Genomic DNA, 18,870 nt, shown 5'->3' with positions numbered 1-18,870 from the left:
GAATCAAGTACGTAATGATAACGTTAATGAAAAGATTGAAGAAGATAGAACATTATGGAGACATCACCTACGAAGAATGATTATAGACAGGATCTCAGGAGTAACTATGCATCCAAAAGAAAAATCATACATGAAAAAACCAGAACGAGGTGGCAGTGGAAAGTGAAGATGAAACAGGCACAAGTCCCTTAACCTTGAAGCGCAGAGTAATGAGCAGCATCGTAGTCACTGGATGAGCTATATTTCTGGGGAAGTAGCAGGTTTTCCGGGTGGCATTGAACGTGAACTCTTTTAATATCACTTCCGATACCCAGCGCTTTTCCTGCTGCCCTTCCCACTGCAGTCTCTTGAGCTCCACCACACACTCACGATGGCTAAACAAACCTGTATCAGTCGTGTTTGGACTTCTGTATCTCTTCTCTATCACTTTCTTGGAAGCAACCTCTTCCATGCATGCAATGAACTCCCTTTATACTCTATCGTAAACCAGTGTCTGGTAACAGGTTTCCCATTCCGAGATTTTTATGTTTTATTCCGTATCAGAAGGAAACTAACACAGTATTGTATACATTATTTCATTACATTTCTACACACACTATGGTTTATAAATTAAACCACTCAAAGAATAAAAATGGCCGCGCGGCGTAGCCGCGTGGTCTGCGCGCCTTGCCAATGTTCGCTCGGCTCCCGCCGTCGGAGGTTCGATTCCTCCCTCGGGCGTGGATATATGTGTTGTCTTTAGCGTAAGTTCGTTTAAGTTAGATTAACTAGAGTGTAAGCCTAGGGACCGATGACCTTAGGAGTTTGGTCCCATAGAAACTTACCACAAATTTCCAAAAGAATAATATATATATATATATACTTAGATTATGTTAACAAACATTATGCCCAAAAATTAGCAACGTCCAGTGCAATTTGTGTAACATTTACAAGATCTTCCATAGTGTACACAGTTGGACGTAATGTACATTGCAGCAGATGTGATGATGTCTGCACTGCAGCTCCACAGTCCCTCTTGAAAAAGTCCACCTGGAAGCCCCACTGCTGCATATTGCTCTTCGATCTAGTGACACAGGAACGCAGACGAGTAAGTGATTTCCATATGGACCATTCTTTTCTCTGTGTGGCCTGGGGGAAGAGCTTCTCGTAGAATCAGTCACTCCTCCAGATGCTGGCATCTGGCCTACCATCTCTTCTCCTGGTGTTGGTATGCAGTGTCAGCGAGTGCTTCTTTGCTGCAAAGGAAGCTCTTTCTAGTCAGAAATCTTTGATGTGCCGGTTGATGGCTGTATAGTGGATGGGCTTTGGATGTTAATGCCTTTTTTATTTCGTTTTGTGCTGCTGTATCCCGTCGTATGTCCGGAGGAGCTATGCCAGCTAAGCAGAGCAGTTTTTCCACGGGTGTGGCTCTCAGTCAACTCATGAGGATAGTACATGTGTCTTTCAGAACAAGATAAACTTCCCTGGTGTGTGTGGGTCTGCACCATATTGGGCAAGTGTACTCAGCTGCAGAGTAGCATAGGGCTAATGCGGATGTCTGCACTGTATTTCGCCGTACTCCCCATGTTGTTCGTGTCAGCTTCCTAACAACATTCTTCCTGGCAGCACTTTTTGCTTTGTTTGAAGCAGTGCTCCTTTTATGTGAGAGAACGGTCCAGAGTGACCCCGAGGTATTTTGGTATCTTGCAGTGTTCTAGAGATGTTCCTTCCCAATCTATCTGTAAGGTTCTGCTAGCCTGTTTGTATCTACGGTGGAAAGTGCAGGCGATTGTCCCTGTAACAGACACACAATTTTTTCAAAGCATCGGTTAGCTTCTGCTCCACACTCTCTTATATCTTTGAGCTGTGATTACACGGTCATCTGCATATATGAAGCTTTGTGTTCCTTCTGGTATCGGCTGGTCGTTAGTGTATGTATTTAACAGAGTGGGTGCCAGCACACTGCGCTGTGGCAACCCGATTTTATGCTGCCCCAATCTGCTTCTTTGTCCTTGATATTCCACAAAATATCTTCGATTCTGCAATAGATTTCTAATCATACAGGTTAATTGGTAATTCTCCGTAAGTTTTTATAACTTCAGGAACAAGAGTCTATGGTTGACAGTGCTGTAGGCTGTTGAGAGATCTACAAACACAGCTCCTGTGATCTACCACCTTTCGAAGCTGTTCTTTATATGCTGTGTCAGCTTCAACACCTTTCCCGTGCAGGTCTTCCCTCGTCTAAATCCTGCTTGTTAGGGGATCAGTAACAGGTCTATCATATCTGTTACTCTTTGGAGGATCAGCAGCATTTCCAACACCTTATACAGGTGGCGTAGAAGGGAGATAGGCCTATAGCTTTTGGGATGATTCCGGTCTTTTCCTGGCTTATGTATAGCTACGATTTTTGCTTTCCTCCAGGATTTAGGTATCTTGCAGCTCTTGATACAATTGTGCGATAGTTCGAGTAGCCAGCACTTTGCGCCGGGACCAAAGTTCTTGATCTGTACAGTTCTTATATCACCTACCAATGATACTTTCCCGACTTTGCACTTGTTTAGAGCCGAGTCGAGTTCGTTCAGACTGAAAGATCGAGACAGAAAGTTACCTTCTTGCTTGGGATCCCTTTCCAGGGTTCGTCTCCCGATTTTACTGGAACGGTCAAGTTTACCATTTTTCAAGAGCTGGTATGCAATCTGGTCTGCCTTCACTTTGTATGTGTATTAGATTGGGAGAAATCGTTGTTGAGATGTCTTAATACACTCCAGGCCTTTTGGCTGCTTCCACTCATCTCACATTCTGTCACTAGTTTAATGCACTTTTCTCTTTTCGCCTCAGAGATTGAAGAGAGAGTACTCTGTGCAGCCAGATAAGTTTCCTCGCTATAAGGATTTTCTTCATATAGCCGGTAACATTGGTCCAGCAGAGCAGGTGCTTCGAGTGTCAAGCCCTGCAGATACATTGGCCTACACCCTCTCGAAATAAATTCCCGGGTGCTGTACTTCACAGTTTGAACAAAGCTTTCATACTCTTCACATATGGATGGCACAGACCTAATCTCCTTATCCAGCATGTTAGAAAATATCGTCCAATCAGCTTTCTTGAAGTTGTATCTCCGTTTGAAACTCACCTCCTGTGGCCTTATTGCTGGGAGAACTTGACGCAGCAGTGATCTGTGTGGCGTCTTCGGTATGGGCGAGCACACTGGTTTGGAGCACAGCTGTGCGGTGTTTTCACTCACAAAGAGGTAGTCAAGGTTAAATCCAAGCTGCCACCTGCCACTGTTGAAGGAAGGGGGTAGCTTGCTGTCGTGTATAAGAGGCTACTGGCAGGATTCAGACCAGGCGAGGACTGCTTCGCCGGCCGCTGTGGTCGAGCGGTTCTAGGCGCTTCAGTCCGGAACCACGCGGCTGCTACGGTCGCAGGTTCGAATCCTGCCTCGGGCATGGATGTATGTGATGTCTTTCAATTAGTTAGGTTTAAGTAGTTATAAGTCTAGGGGACTGATGACCTCAGATGTTAAGTCCCATAGTGCTTAGAGCCATCTGAACCATTTGAGGACTGCTTCCTCATTTTCATTATCTTCAGCACATCCCCACACGCGACTATGACTGTCGTTATAGACGTCTTGCTGTTGTGGACATTCTTAGGTGGCGTAAAGGAAAATGCACAGAAGGGGGCTTATATGCAGAGGTAACCACACAGTTACTCAACTCCACTGAAATAACTTCGATATTATTTTCTTCAGTGCGGTTGGCACTCATTATCTGACACCCTGGTATTACAAATATGGCGCTTCCGTACTGAGAGTGCGGTATTTCTGCAGTTAATTTGATGCCCGGTATTTTTGGTGGTCTCTGTCGCCCTTCTCTGTGGGTCTCTTGTATGCACAGGATGTCGAATTTTTTTGCCACGGCATAGGCTGGATAACAAATGTTCTTTGGCTGATGATACGCCTTCAATATTTATAGAAATCCTGATAAAGCCCGTTTGTCTGCTCGCGTGTTTGCTTCTGGTGTGAGAGAATTAGCCCGCTAGGTAATACCTAAACGCCCATGGGACGGCCGGATGTGTTGAAATTAGTAGTCGGTACACACCCTTCGTGGAGGCTTCTCTCGTGTACCCCATTCCAAGACTTATGGGTTCGTTTTTTCTTAAGCTGCTCTGGTCTGAAATTCCTAGACAGTTGGGACTGAATGCTGAATTCGCAGTCAAAGGACACTGACTCATTTTTTCTCTCTCTGTGCTGATTATTTTATATTTATTAAGGTTTAAGATTATTCACAAATCTTTGCATTCGGTGCCAATCATAAGAACGAATCATCTGCCTCATAACTTTTAATTTTCTTAAAATAAAACCATCGCTATTAATATTCTACGTCTTTATTCTTCTTGCCTACATATTTGCAGCCGTAGAGGGCTCCTAATTCCGGCGTGTATCGTAGCGGTGTGTAACGCAACTATGTCGGCATGTGGGAAATAGCGTGCTGCAATCGATTTTCGAATTCGAAGAGTTCGTCCACAAATGGAGCACCATCTCCTTCAGGAAGACAATGTCAGACCACACACGATCGCTTCGATATCTGCAGTAATCCAACGTCTTGGATTCAAAACCATCGACCATCGTCTATACAGCCCTGAGTTAGCCCCATTCGATTTTCGTCTGTTTCGAAAACTTGAAGGACACCTTCGAGAACTGATACTGATGAAAACGTGCTAGCAAACGTGAGGTTGTAGCTGCTTCAACAAAGCCAGACTTTCTACAGTGACGGTATAAACAAACTGGTCTCTCGTTGGGAGAAACGTATTCGTCACTAAGGTGACTATTTTGAGAATGAAGACGTAGAACGTTAATAGTGCTTGTTTTATTGAAAAATGTGTAAGAATTTCGGCATAAGAAATTCGATGCCTTTACTTTGCAGCAAGTCCTCTGTCAGCTCCTCCGCCCTCTTTGACAAGGCCGTTGGCTGAATGAGGACGACTTCTTATGTCAGAAATCTTCGGCTGCCACTACCGACGCTTTTTTTTATTATTATTATTATTTTTTTTTTAATGTTGAGCGGTGGCCGTCTTACGAACCCGAAACCGAGGATGCTTTGGTTACTAATCGAAGACGGTACCCCTTTACCCCGCGGGTTAAGGATTGCTTTGATGAGCATTAAGACGAAATAACGTTTCCCCGGTGTTTGCTTGAATTCTGGTGAACCTTGCATGTAGGCTGTTTAGGTTTTTATGTTGGTAACGCCACGTAGCGCTCTGTATGAAAATCACTGATTGTGCTGTGTGCAATCTATGGCTGGTTTGCGTTGTTGGAATATTTGCTATTATAGTGTTGGGCAGTTGGATGTGAACAGCGCGTAGCGTTGCGCAGTTGGAGGAGAGAGACAGCAGTGGTGGATGTGGGGAGAGAGATGGCAGAAGTTTGAGAGCGGACGGTCTGGACGTGTGTCCGTCAGAAAATGGAAATTCGTAAGACTGGATGTCATGAACTGATATATATATTATGACTTTTGAACACTATTAAGGTAAATACATTGTTTGTTCCCTGACAAAGTCTTTTATTTGCTAACTATGCCTATCAGTAGTTAGTTCCTTCAGTGGTTAGAATCTTTTATTTAGCTGGCGGTATTGGCGCTCGCTGTATTGCAGTAGTTCGAGTAACGAAGATATTTGTGAGATAAGTGATTCATAAAAGGTGTAGGTTATTGTTAGTCAGGGCCATTCTTTTGTAGGGATTATTGAAAATCAGATATCGTTGCGCTAAAAAAAATATTGTGTGTCAGTTTAGTGATGATCCGAATAAGTAAACAGAAAAATTTTTGAGTTCGTTCAATTTTGCTCAGCTGTTTGAAAATCAAATAACGTAGGAGGTTTATCAGCACAGTCATTCATAAATTTTTCTAAGGGGGCGTTTCAACCTTTGTAGTCTGTATGGAGAAAAGAACTGTTAGAGCCCGTACTATATATTAATTAGGGTACTGACTGCCAAAGTAGTGCGTAAAATCCCGTCACTATCGTTCAGAAGTAACATGCCTGTTTCCTCATTAGGATACATAGAAGATACTATTTCCGATATCTGTAACTGAACACGATATTATACGAATTTCATATTTTGTTCTGACTTCTGCCGCTGCTACAGCCTAAGTTTCGCCTTAACGTCTCATTGAACTATACAAGTTGAGAATGAGTCACTTAATGGAAATATTGAGCTGCAAAATGACACAGTGATCATTCGGCTCAAATCCTCGCTCTGTCGCCCCATCAACCAGGTATAGACTCATCGTACAAATCAGTTGAGTCAGACAATGGATTGATTCCTTAAGTGTAACAAGTCTCCTTTATTCCTCCATCGTTCTCGAACTAATTTAGTAATTTACCAAAAATTGCCGCGACGTTGTCGGAACGTTAGTGCTTAGTTTTTCCTCATTTGCATTTTGGAAAGAAAATATTTTATTTAACGACAGTTTCAGCAGCTGTCTATACGTCGTCTGTTTCAACATGTATGCTTCTTCTCCGCACCATTTCTGTATTTCCGGTGACATTCCAAGCTTTCACATAGTAGGTTTGATAAAACATCTTGCGATGATGTGGTCGGATGTACACCCGTGATGAGGCTTAATTAATCTACACCTCCTCTTTAGTAGTTAAATTAACGTCACTAGTTTATTTATTACGGACGAACAGGGTTAAAATTGATAGAACTGGAATTACACTCACAGAAGAAAGCCACCAAGAAATTGTATAGTAACAGCGGATTCAGTTTTTACCAACCGCCTTACGATACCTCTTTTGTCTCTTGGTATTAACAAGCCCTTTTATAGACCACACAAAACAAAAGGAATATGTGATCGTTCCCAGGCGAGACAATTGTGTATGCTGTTTCGGGTGTCCAAACGGGTGCAGTCGTTTTCGTAACGCGGTATTTCGACAGTGTACCTGACCGTAATCTTTAGGTGATACCTGTAGGATGAGCGACACAGCTACGTCCAGCCTCCTTCATACTCTTATCGTTTAACGTGCCTGAAAGCTGCGCCCCAACCTTCGCTGAGAGTGAACACAGCACTCAACCAACTAAAATTACAATCAGTCGAGAGCGACTTCCGCATCTGACACAGGCCACAGGACTCCTGATGGGGCCACAGTTCGCGCCCAGCGTACTCCGTCACCCCTCCCCCCCCCCCCCCGTCACCACCCCGCCTCACCTGTGGTGAGGGGTGGGGGGTGATAAGCGTATAAAACAGGTGGGAGGTAGCGAAGACGCTCATTCTACAGCCATGACCTAATGGTGACGGCAAAGTACGCGGACGAAACATAGCCGGCCGGAGTGGCCGAGCGGTTCTAGGCGCTACAGTCTGGAACCGCGCGACCGCTACGGTCGCAGGTTCGAATCCTGCCTCGGGCATGGATGTGTGTGATGTCCTTAGGTTAGTTAGCTTTAAGTAGTTCTAAGTTCTAGCGGACTGATGACCACAGCAGTTAAGTCCCGTAGTGCTCAGAGCCATTTGAACCATTTGAACGACACATAGTGTTACGAAAACGACTACACGCAGCTGGACACCCGGCAATAGTAGAAACTAAAGTAATATGGATTAAGCTTATTTTGGTAGCCAAAGAAACTGAAACTCCAGTTCAGGAATAAACAAGAGTATTCTGTTTCATTTACATAGTTTAGAAACAACATTAACTTGTCTAAAGATAACGAAGTCTCTGGGAACGACGGAAATAAAACAATAAAAGCTGTCTTTTACTCACTGGTCCAGGCTAACTTAGGACACAGATAATTTTAAAAATAGTAAATACACTGCAGGCCATTAAAATTGAAGTACTGGAAGATGGTATACAAGAAACCTTAAAGTGTCATGAAGCGTACTACATGCGGGGACAGCCAAAAGATTAGCTTGTAACGCTACTACACGAAGCAGGTAAAGTAACGCCGTCTACGTTTAGTATACAGGGGAGCTTCTTATCTTCAAACAGCTAAATATCTCAAAAGCTGCGATACCAGTGTTGATACCCTCCCCCACTCCCAGCGACTGGGGTGGAAGGACAACTTTGAAATCTTAAATAACATCCGACTTTTATTGTATATTCAGATTCTACGGAAAAATATATAAATGTTGTATGTAACACTTCTTCCGTTGCGAGATGGATGGCGCTGTAGCGGACAAAAAACTAAATTGAGTTCAAAAACTGTATTACCTCGAGAAAAATTCTTCGGCTGATAAAAAACAAAATAAATGCCTGTTCAATAATTTTTAAATACGCTTGTTTTTGAGGAGGGCACTCCCATTTTTCTTTCATTTTTTGAGCCGATGCATCTTTCTCGAGAGAATATCATTTCCGAACTCAAATATTTTGCCAATTACAATGCTATATACCACACAAAGAAAAAATTGTTACATACGGAAGTTACGTATTTTTCTGTGTAAAATCCGAATCTAAAATAAAAATCGGATGTTCCTTTCTAAGATTTCAAAGTTGCTTCTCGCAGCATCCTCTTGGGGTGAGGCAGGGAGTCAACATTGGTATTACCAGATTGCATTTTTAAAACTACTCAACTCCTATTTTTTCCTTTTTTTAATGTGACGTGTAGTTTTTGATGTATTTCGTTGTTCCGAGATAAAAAAAAAAAGTCACCAACAAACATTATTTACCACGTACTCCACAGTACTCTGTGCCAACTGCTTCCATGTAGTGTGAATTAATGAATAACTTATATATAACAGTCGCCGTGTGGTGTTTACTGTTTATATACTGATGTACTGATAGGCTATGTACTGTATTCTATCTGCATACGGCGTTAATAAGCTATTCTACCCTGAGAAATATGGCGCAGAAGTGTTTTGTGAAAACAGGAGAAACATTGATGTCCACAATACCACCAGCGGCACAGTCTGTCTGTCACAATTTGGCACTCTGTCACATACGAAACATGGAATTCACCGTTAAATTATTCCGCTACGTTTTCATTCGCCGCCTTTTTGTAGAATATACCACGATTCTTCAGCGCCATGCAGCATTCATAGGAAACGGCCTGCTTTGGAAGTTCTGTAAAGTTTCCTGGTGGATTGTAATGCTCGACTGTAGGTGACATCTCGCATATAAAACGATGTCTAGGATCATACTCGATGATAAGACAGCGGGTTGACTGTTCAACTCGTATGACCTCGAACTGTAGAGTAAAACTTATATAATATACAGGCTGTGATGGGTGTAAGTGCAGAGATTTCTGTTGTTAATTGACGACAGTCTACTGAACAACATTACAGCAGTATTTACATCATTTACAGCCTAATAATTATAACCATTAGAAATAGTATGTTTTTAGGTTGTGCCGTACATCCGGACACATGTGGCAAGAGTAAGCCATTACTGCTTATTTTCCCCCCTGCAGCAGGTCAGGTGTTAAAATGGGGACGTGTGGAGGCAAAACGGTTAGTCTGTACTGACAGGTGTAGTCCACTTGGTGGTGCAAGTGTTTTCTGTTGCATCGCTGAATCACCTGCTTGGCGTCCATAGTAAGACATTCCAATACATATATTATTTCGTAATAAGTACGGAATCGATCGTAGTTAGTATGTTACACTTGAGAATCTGTATGTGTTCTTGTTCGCAAAGGGTGTCGTATAAAATAGCGCTATATATTACGGTTCCTGTCCGTGTAGGCGACGGCTTTTATGTTTTCCAATTGGAGCCTCGGTGATGCAGATGTATCGAAGTCAAAGAGGGTTGTCAGTGAAATACAACATTTACCACTGAAAGCACGTTTATTTCAAACTCTAATTCAGCAGTCAAAACATTTCTGAGCTGCAGGACGGAGAGTGCAGCTACTTAAATAAACATAGAATATCCCAGAATGCTGCGAATTATGCAAGCATTGTGCATTTCAGAATGGAAAGACATTACAAACATGAGATATTTCAAGGACCTCCCAGTAATGAAAAATACTAAGCAACAATCAATTGCTGTTGATCGCATTTGAACTGACGTCCCGCAGGACACAGTCTGCTATGCTAGCCACTACGTCACTCTGTCTGCACATCACTGCGTCGCCGTATGTAAATGTTATCAGAGGTACTGTTCGTGTATACACACACACGTGTGATGCAGGAACTGAAGATGAGGACAGCAAAGAAGTAAACATAATGAAGTCTGTTTTTCAGTTAGTGTACCCATTTCTATGGGAGGAAAAGATGGACTGCACCACTTTACCTCTTGTATCACTGTAAAAATGATTGATACGGAGCCGGCCAGGGTGGCCGAGCGGTTCTAGGCGCTACAGTCTGGAACCGTGCGGCCGCTACGGTCGCAGTTTCGAATCCTGCCTCGGGCATGGGTGTGTGTGATGTCCTTAGGTTAGTTAGGTTTAAGTAGTTCTAAGTTCTAGGGGACCGATGACCTCAAAAGTTAAGTCCCATAGTGCTCAGAGCCATTTGAACCATCTGAACTGATAAGGATATTACTGTGTGGCGCTCAAAAACATGTAACATCTCTAGAACTAAACACAGCCCCTATATAATATTTTCAGTTCCCATTTTAACTACAAAATAACAATGTTCTCAACAAAACACTGCGCACAGTGATTGGTGAAGCATAGGTCACATCTGAAAATATGGACGACGACAGAAGTGATACACGACACTATTCTCCAATCTCATTGATATTCGTCTGTTAAAGAATCCTGGGACTTGTAGTCAGCTGCAATATAACGAATAATCTGCCTTCTCTGTGCCAGCTAGCAAGGACTCCGGGAACATCGATCATGAGAATCCCAGCCTGCGCCATCTAACTCCAGACGAGCACCTAAGCCATCTTCACCCGCTGGAGTGAAGGCCTCACAAAGAAAGTGAAGTATGCAGAAGACGCGGTCAGGTGACTCTGTAACTTCGTACACATACACACCGTCGATAGTAATACACTCTTGGAAATGGAAAAAAGAACACATTGACACCGGTGTGTCAGACCCACCATACTTGCTCCGGACACTGCGAGAGGGCTGTACAAGCAATGATCACACGCACGGCACAGCGGACACACCAGGAACCGCGGTGTTGGCCGTCGAATGGCGCTAGCTGCGCAGGATTTGTGCACCGCCGCCGTCAGTGTCAGCCAGTTTGCCGTGGCATACGGAGCTCCATCGCAGTCTTTAACACTGGTAGCATGCCGCGTCAGCGTGGACGTGAACCGTATGTGCAGTTGACGGACTTTGAGCGAGGGCGTATAGTGGGCATGCGGAAGGCCGGGTGGACGTACCGCCGAATTGCTCAACACGTGGGGCGTGAGGTCTCCACAGTACATCGATGTTGTCGCCAGTGGTCGGCGGAAGGTGCACGTGCCCGTCGACCTGGGACCGGACCGCAGCGACGCACGGATGCACGCCAAGACCGTAGGATCCTACGCAGTGCCGTAGGGGACCGCACCGCCACTTCCCAGCAAATTAGGGACACTGTTGCTCCTGGGGTATCGGCGAGGACCATTCGCAACCGTCTCCATGAAGCTGGGCTACGGTCCCGCCCACCGTTAGGCCGTCTTCCCCTCACGCCCCAACATCGTGCAGCCCGCCTCCAGTGGTGTCGCGACAGGCGTGAATGGAGGGACGAATGGAGACGTGTCGTCTTCAGCGATGAGAGTCGCTTCTGCCTTGGTGCCAATGATGGTCGTATGCGTGTTTGGCGTCGTGCAGGTGAGCGCCACAATCAGGACTGCATACGACCGAGGCACACAGGGCCAACACCCGGCATCATGGTGTGGGGAGCGATCTCCTACACTGGCCGTACACCACTGCACCACTGGTGATCGTCGAGGGGACACTGAATAGTGCACGGTACATCCAAACCGTCATTGAACCCATCGTTCTACCATTCCTAGACCGGCAAGGGAACTTGCTGTTCCAACAGGACAATGCACGTCCGCATGTATCCCGTGCCACCCAACGTGCTCTAGAAGGTGTAAGTCAACTACCCTGGCCAGCAAGATCTCCGGATCTGTCCCCCATCGAGCATGTTTGGGACTGGATGAAGCGTCGTCTCACGCGGTCTGCACGTTCAACACCAACGCTGGTTCAACTGAGGCGCCAGGTGGAAATGGCATGGCAAGCCGTTCCACAGGACTACATCCAGCATCTCTACGATCGTCTCCATGGGAGAATAGCAGCCTGAATTGCTGCGAAAGGTGGATACACACTGTACTAGTGCCGACATTGTGCATGCTCTGTTGCCTGTGTCTATGTGCCTGTGGTTCTGTCAGTGTGATCATGTGATGTATCTGACCCCAGGAATGTGTCAATAAAGCTTCCCCTTCCTGGGACAATGAATTCACGGTGTTCTTATTTCAATTTCCAGGAGTGTATAAAAGGAAAAGAAATGATCGTGTGGCATTGTTGGCCAGGAGGTCCCACGCAGGGAAGTTCGGCAGCCGAGTTGCAAGTCTCGTTTCATGTGATGCCACATTGAGCGACTTGTACCTCGGTGATGATGAGAACAACAGAACACCCAATCAACGAGAGGAGAAAAATCTCCAACGAGATCGGAAATGGAACCCAGGCCCATTAAATGATAGGCAAATACGTTACCACTCCGCTAACCAGGCGGTCTGATTGATATGCAAATGATTAAAATTGCTATTCGCTGTGACATGTAGAATGACCACCAGAGTGCATTTCTGTTCTTTACTTTTAGTTTTGTTAGCCCGTTGTAATATTTTCTATGGGCATAAGAGGAGTACACAGCGTCAGACGTTGAATGATCACTGTGAAGGATACGGAGATGTCGAGTACTTGCACGAAACAGTGGTATCAGCACCTGACAGAGTTTGAAAAAAAAAAAATTGATTTCATTGCGAGTCCCATTTGCTCAGATCGGGCAAAATCCAGTTCTCAGAGGAATTTGGATGTGACAGTGCCTTAACGATGGACAGCATAGGAACGTGAGGACAGGCACATTAATCGTCAATGCTGTAGTCAACTACGTCTGACCACAACAAAAGATAATCGCTGTATTGTTCACCAAGACACACTGCAATGTCCACGTCTGCGCCTGCCATCCGAGAGCGAGTAAAGGGCCCCATGCAACAGTCTGGGTCATCCTGCACGACTGGTTGGTGACTAGCAGCAGGCAGACTAACCAGTTACCTTTCCATGCGTACATTGTCGTTAAAACCACGACAAAGACAGCTACATTTGGAGTGGTTCTATAACTTGGATGCAAGGACTCTGATGAATGGCATTGTATTGTGTTCATCGATGAAATGCGGTTCTGCACTACCCTGGATGAACATCGTCAGCAAGCAGGCAGCCATCTGTGGAGATGTCCAATCATTCCAGTGTTTTGAAGCAGCGCAGCGGTGATATTCCTGGCGGCGTGGTGTGGTGAGCCGTCGGGTACGATTCAGGTCACCGATGGAGCTCTACTGGCACATCGGTGTGTTACAGACATCCTGCGTCTTCAACAGTATAATGTCCATCCACACATGACACGTGTTTCTATGAACCGTCTGCGTGATGTTAAGATACTCCTGTGGCCAGCAAGGTAACCAGATCTGTCGCTGACAGAACGTGTACGGCACCAGCTGTAGTGTCAATGTCACCCCAGTGTCAGTATCGAGGATATCAAGGACCAGTTATAACAGTTGTGGTGGGCCAGTTTGCCTCAGGAGGGGATACAGCCGAAAATGTTCATGCATCCGGGCTAGAGTGGGTGCATAACGTCGTAGTGATAAACAGGCTCGCACTGCCACGTCCATTGTAAATTTGAATAGATTTTGTAATAAGCTAAATAACATCACATACCCTCTCAGCCCGTATAGTTTCATTTCGTTTCCTTCTCCCGATCTCGGTGATTCACTTCGTCAGGCAGTATACGTTGTCCGTCCAAAAGGTTCCAAGAGTGATTTTATTCGTCGTGTACAAGCGACATTAGCGCAGTAACTACGGCGGTTGCTTTAACTAAGAACTGTGAACAGCAGATGAGCATTAGACCATTCAGTCGTGAGTAGTGTACTAAGTAGTGGACGTCAGCCATAATGTGTTAAAGCTGTTGTGTCGCACATCGTAATGGTACAGTGAACTGAAAACCACTACTTCGTATTCAAGACATTTGACACAGGTCTAGGAAATGCTGTAATTTTTATGGTAGATTTAAAGGAAACACAGCATTATTGAAAATATTATTTAAATGAGGTGTATAGATGAGAAATGTCGCTCACATCAAATTACATGTATCATTGTAGTAAATAAATAACCAACTGCACAAACGTTCTAAAAAAATGAAAGCAAAAGAAACTGTGTTACTTTGTCACTACATAATGCATAATTCAAACAGGTTTTATTTTCCATTTCCTTGCTTTTAGTGTAGCAAACTCATTAATTATGTCATTGACATCAAATTTAGGAGCTATGTCGTATACTCAAAATTGAGTAGTTTTCTATCATCATTAGTCTGCTGCAACTGCACTGAAAAGATGGAGCAGTCACTAGATTTGTTATAATTATTATAAAAATTATTGCTTTGTTTAGCTAAGCATCTCGTCACCCAATCCTGGGAAAAAGTTCAATATATCGAGGTAAGAACTAATTGAATGCTATTATTAACGGAACCCAAAGATCCATGCTACCACAAAACTGCTATAGTTAAAAAAAGGATAGCTATTGTTGCACTCGTGCTAGAATTATTATTAAGCATATTCCATAGGAATAGTATGTAACTACGAGGCACTTGCTGTTACAGACTGTCGGAACTTCTATGAGCGTATAGTGCTGTTGATTCTCTTCGCTAGTATCTCTCTGTGATTATTTCACCAGACAATCAATAACCGTCGCAAGAGATGCTGTGTTTGTCAAGCAGTCTGTGGAAGAGTCATCTACATTAAATTTAACAGTATTACTTTCTCCCCTGTGCACTTCATTTGCCGTCACTGGCAAGAGTTCTGCGTTTTTATCTATAATTTCATTGTTATCATTTCGCAAGAGAACTTTTATCCTCTCCTGAGAGTGCTTGATAAGACATGCACGTACTGGTATGTCAACAATAATGTCCCTAACACACTGTTTTGAAGAATAAATTCCTGTAATATTCTATTTATTTGTATTTTGGATCTGATGAATAGATTTCTAAGAAAGTCATCTCATTTAACGTCTTTACTATAGTATTATGGATCTCTGTTTCCATTCAGTATCAAGGACACTTTGTTTGAATCAGCTGAATGTAGTGAAATCATCAGTCTTATCAGTGACATTACCATCCTTACCAACCACAACTCCTTCCCATCCCTCTCCCCTCTATCTCCAACCAATCAAAAGAAGTATGACAAATGAAAGAACCGATAAAAATTTCAAGATCCAGTTGTGTAAGTGAGAAATTAAGAACTTCCCCTGGATGCACTCAAACGAAAAATCTAAGATGGAGGATCTAGCACAACTATACTTTATGTCCTGCTCTCCTTCTCTTTCCAACCAATCACTGTCCAGTATCAAAAGTGAAAGAGCCTATCAAAAATTCTAGATATAGGAATTATTTTTATTTTATGCCCTACTATCTTACACTTCATTCTAACCAATCACAGTGAAGTACTGAAATGGCACATCCAATCAGAATGAAGTTTCCATGAAGATATACAAAAAGGTAAATCTAACTAGCCTAGTTGTGCCATGTGCCCCTACTCTATCTCTCACTCTTCAATCAGTCGGAGTGTAGTATAGAAATGAGTCAAAAAAATAACTCTAAGTCTCATTATTTACTTGCTATTTATGTAGAATGCGTAATGTACCATCTCCCTCCCCCCTTCTCTAATCAGAGCCTAGTATTTTATCAGTTATTTAAATGAAATTTCAAATTACAGTGTAACTACACTGTGCTAAAAAATGTATGAATGGCCTGAATTATTTATTTAAAAAATGTGTCCCATACTTACCAAAGTACCTGAATTGTGTAAAATGATGAAAATGTTGTCATCTATGTTTGTTATAGTAATTTCAAAAAATCACTTATTGACTGACTCACCAATCAGATTGGTAACTTCCATCAGAAGCTGTATCTCAGTCACTACGGAATGTTGGAACTCTTATGTGGGCAAACTCTCTATAAACAATTAAAATTCAGCATCTGCTCATAGGACGTAATTCGCAAATTAGTAATCTGTAGTTGCTGAATATGAGTTTTCCTTTAAATACTATTCTACAAACCCTCAAAAATGTGAAATAAAATATACTACTGATTAATACCAAGTTACTTTCTGTAAAATGTTGAAAGTTCGATCTCTGTACTACAGTTGGTGTAAGACTCAACATAGTTTCGAATTAATTATTTACCACATCTACAATGATTGTCAAATGTCATGACAGCCTAAGCTGTCTGCAAAAACGCATCAGCAAGGTAAAAAGTTCTGAAGTTAACATTAAGTGTCACAATGTTTACATGACGTTATTTTCCAAATGTATCTGTGAAGTTGGTGTTATAAAACATGACTGTGAACTCTAAAGTGTGTGTCAGCGGCAAGAGAGCGAAGATAATGTATCACTGGAAAACATAAACAGTCATAATTATTGCAAATGATAGACTCTTAGTACGAATGTTGTTCCGTATTATAAAGCTCAAATTAAATGTATCACCCCTTCTATGATGGTTGTCAGATGTCACAATATTCTAAAATATCTGCAACAAAGCGTCAGCAATGCAGGAAAGTGTAATCTTTATGTTAAAACAATATCTAAATATGTAAAGTGTATTCATTGTGATGATGTGTACCGTTAGCACCCAACGTTATTAGTCAACAGTTTAGGAGACTGAAGAAAATGAGTGTTTAAAAAAAATACAATTCATGTGAATTATTACAAATGACTGAACAGACTGCAAAAATTGGTACTATGGCTCTCTAAAAAACTGTAGTCAATAACACCAACATCTAATAGACACACACAACATAAATTTAGGATGGAAGAAGATGTTTCTGTTAATTCGATATTAGGAAGGAACAAATTATTTTATTGCGATATATAGCTAAAACTGCAAGACGAGGTTCTTTGTTTATGCACACTCATGAGACAACCACAGAAAGTCAGAGAGAGATGTGACATCTCCTTATCATTTATTGTATTACATATAAGGTTTTGTGTACTCTATATGCTCATTTAAGTTGAAAAATAAATATTCCAATACTTAAATTATCTCCAATATCGCAACTTGTATATCGGGACTATCGATTAAAAAAACACTCGTTTAAGACGAAAGTTCGATACGAGTATCACATTTTCAGAGTCCATGGAGCTTAAAATTAAACATTTCTGCTTCTAAATTGTCTTTATTATTAAAATACACGCAGCTTGCACGATTATTGTAATATGCAGGACGTCTATGAAAATTCGAGCAAAATAGAACCGTGTTATATGTAAGCTTTCACACACTTTGCAAGCACAGTTGATCGTCAGATTAAATACTTTGACACCTACATTGTCTGCATTTTTTTTTCGATTTTTGAGATGAGCACATTGACGTACAGGTTTTTTCAGTGACTACACGATATAATAGGTTTCAGGGTGCAAAACCCGCTATAAACAGTCGAAAATATCTGTAGAAAATCATGATCTTTTTGCAACAGCCGCTAACTGTTAGTCCTCTTCGGGTGCAAAGTCCACTAAATGTCCAACATTTACAAAACCCACCAAGTTTAACAGACACGGAGGTCGCTGTGCTCTGTCCGGATGCAAAGCAAGCCAGCTGACATCAGACTTACCAATGTAGACATTCAAAGCTATATTTCAGTTCGTTAGAATAGTAAGGGATATTTTTCTTATTCAGACTTAGGTTGGCAGCGCTGTAGCGAACGCGTACGGAACAGTGAAGCTTTCGCTGCCAATGCGTTGTCGAAATATATGCAAGTGAGCACAGTTCAGCGGATCAGCAAGATATGTGCTGACGTATTTGCGTGAGTGTTTTGAAGAAAATGAGTGATTTTCAGACGGTTTAAATGCGAAAGATAGTAAAAAACGAAGTGGGAGTAATTGAAATAACAGGAATTCTGCAAGAAATCGAACCCGTAGCAACAGTTGAGAAATGACCAGAACGAGACCGAAGATGACGGTCCCTCCCGGAAAAGTAAGCGGGAACCTGATCGGTAAAAAAGAAATGTTTCGAAAACAGAAAAATGAATATGAAAAGCCTCAGTAAAGCAATGCTACGCAATGCAAACTATGTTGACACTAATCGTTGTGACATGCGCGGAAGGCTAAGTGGAAGTGACTGATAGCTGGCATTTCCAGATTCAAAAAACCCAAAAAAACATTTTCACAAAAAGCAAACACAAAAAGATTTGTCTGGTTCATAGAGAGCCCCTCTACAATTTTGAAGCTGGAGAGGGGAAGAGCATACAGAAGAGGGGAAAAAAATTCAGCAAAGGAAGTGGCCCAACACCAATCACAGCAAGTGTACAACTTTCAGAAGCAAAACTCGAAAATATCGAGCAGATTTTGGAACTTCACTTTGGTGAAACGTGGGTGAGCAATGACAAACTTGGAGGAGCAGAAAGGCACTCCTAGAGTCGTACCTGCCGCTACTTTGTATAATTTTTTGTCACTGTTTTAACTAAGATGCAACTTTTCGCCAATTTTATCATTTTCTAAAATTTTATCTATGTTTTACTAAGACGCAATTTGGAGATTATTTTATTTTCTTCAACATCCTGTGATGTAGAGATCACGATGGGTTAAAAAAAAGTAATGATGATCATTCATTTCTATTCTCTTTTTTATGTTAAATAAGTGAGTTTCTCCTACTAAAATAATGCCACCCTCGTGTTCTTATATGCCGAATTTGTAGAATTTCCAGATTTCTCTTTGAAAAAGGTGTTTTGTTTAAAGTCGCAATAATTAAATCCTGTCCTTCTGTCGTACCTAAAATATCA

Source organism: Schistocerca serialis, chromosome 4 (assembly GCF_023864345.2).
Source record: "Schistocerca serialis cubense isolate TAMUIC-IGC-003099 chromosome 4, iqSchSeri2.2, whole genome shotgun sequence".
Lineage (NCBI taxonomy): Eukaryota > Metazoa > Arthropoda > Insecta > Orthoptera > Acrididae > Schistocerca > Schistocerca serialis.
The sequence above is the reverse complement of the archived record's forward strand: the minus strand, read 5'-3'. Positions refer to the sequence as shown.